Raw genomic sequence first — 2,124 nt, forward strand, 5'->3', positions numbered from 1 at the left:
GGGGGGGGGGGGGGCTGATCAATTTTTTACACAACGGTGGTTTAGTTTTTGATCGAATACCATAGACCATTAAAATAATCTTTAAATTTTATTAACATTTGGGGGGGCTGCAGCCCCCTCAGCCTCCCCCCTGGCTACGCCACTGGCTCGTGACATGGATTTTATCGATGGTTGAATTCCGAAATCCAAACTGTCAGATGAAGGGTTTTTCTTCTATAAACTATAAATATTTTTTGAACGACTAAGAAAGAGCTTTTCAAAAAGCTTCCAAATGATTGTGAAAAGCGATACTGCCCTAAACAATTTACTAGAAATTTATGTATGAATAGGGGAAATATTTAATTCAATAAACTCATAATTTATGTCAGATTAGCTGTAAATGGTAAATGTATAATTTTTATTACATTATAATGAAAAACACTTATAATTAGATCAACATTGTGTGTTCAGATACTGAACGTACCTTTTACTATTTTGATGATGCAAATTATTTTGTAGTTAAAAATGTACAAAACTTTCAATTTGTATAGGTAAGGATTGAAAATGTAGAACAAAGTTTTTCATAGGTATTTCATATTTTAACCAAAAAATTATGCAACCGGTTTTAAAATAAAAAATAGATTTATATAACTATTTTAAGTTCAAATTTGGATGAAATTAGATTTGTAAACGGAGAATAACAACTATTAATTTTTTTTTAAATTTAAAAATATTATTCGTGATAGGTACTTGAAAATTTGAAAGTATATCAAATGAAATGTTTTTAGCAAAAATGAATTTAATTACTGTTTTACTAATAGTACGTACCTAAAATAAATAATTACTTCAATATAAATAATATAATTCAATATACTTTGTAATATAGGCTGATTGACCATTATCTCTCAAATTTTGTTTTCGTATAAAATGATTTTATATCATTGAAATCAAATTTTACATATCCATCACAGTGACTCACATAACATTGTCATTCTAAATGTATTAAACACTATATTAGAAAAACAGATAGGTATCTATATTATTCAAATGAACAATTTCTAAACAAATAATATAATTCCAATAGAAGAGTAAAACTGATGACAGTCTTAAGTCTTAATATAAATGATTGAATTTATCATTAGTATATTATTTTAAACATAAATTAATTATGTAAAAGTCAATCAAATTATTTAAAGTATGTATTAAAATAATTTGTTTCATTAAGACCAAAATTAGGTATGTGCTTACAAAACTAACTAAATGATTAATGAGTTTAAAAAAAGGAAAGTCATTAAAAAGTATTTAATTGATAAACATACCTATATATTTTTGTGGAATATATTGTAGTATCTGTAATCTTTAGTCCCTCGTAGCAGAATGTATACTTGTGGAATATTGATAAAATATAATATATTCATCTTCTCCTTGATGATACACCATTGGTATTGCAAATTTTTTTTTAATCATATATATTATTAAAATATTTTATTTTGTATTGTGTAAATAAGTATTTAACACTTTTTTAAGAACAATTTACAAACACGAAATATTGAAAAAGTAAATAAAGATAAAATGTATAGGTACTTACTCTAATAAGCAAAAAAAAAACAATCTTGAAATGTATTCAAAAATATTTGGAGGTAAACCCCATTAAGATTGAAATTAATTTTAATTATTTATTATTAATTTACATTGATCAAATATGATAAATATCGAGGAATAATATAAATGTCAGTGACTGCAGTTTGTTTTGTACAGCTGCAGACGCGGATACAGACAAGGACGCGATTGTGGTCGTGTGTCAGTATCACGGTGATTTTATTATGCTAATTACTTTTAAGGAATTGTATATTTAATTATTTTATTCCTAGAACTCATTAAAGAAATAATTTTCATCAAAGTAATAATAATAATAATAATAATAATTTTTATTTATTACTTTATTATATTTATTTAAATACCTAACCGTAATTAATTTTGTGAATTAGGTACTTTTAAGTTAAAAGTCAATGTGTGGTTCATTGACACGTGGTTTCCTGTGCCATCATGTCTCGAAGTTGCGAAGCAAATCATTCCAGGAGGAAAATGTAAGCATTGTCATTAGACTCGAATAGGGACAATTATAGATAGATAATACTACTAGAT

At 25.5% G+C, this 2,124-nt stretch overlaps 1 long non-coding RNA gene across 1 annotated transcript in view; it reads right to left on the reverse strand.

Moving 5' to 3' along the window:
* LOC111040501 overlaps window positions 1–1,486 on the reverse strand; it is a 7,650-nt gene extending 6,164 nt beyond the window's left edge. Inside the window, exon 1 of the long non-coding RNA XR_002605207.1 lies at window positions 1,299–1,486. This is a non-coding gene — a long non-coding RNA (uncharacterized LOC111040501). The remainder of the gene's footprint in view (window positions 1–1,298) is intronic.
* Window positions 1,487–2,124: the final 638 nt, after the last annotated feature.

The sequence above is a fragment of the Myzus persicae genome, unplaced genomic scaffold (assembly GCF_001856785.1).
Source record: "Myzus persicae strain clone G006 unplaced genomic scaffold, MPER_G0061.0, whole genome shotgun sequence".
Taxonomy (NCBI): Eukaryota; Metazoa; Arthropoda; class Insecta; order Hemiptera; family Aphididae; genus Myzus; species Myzus persicae.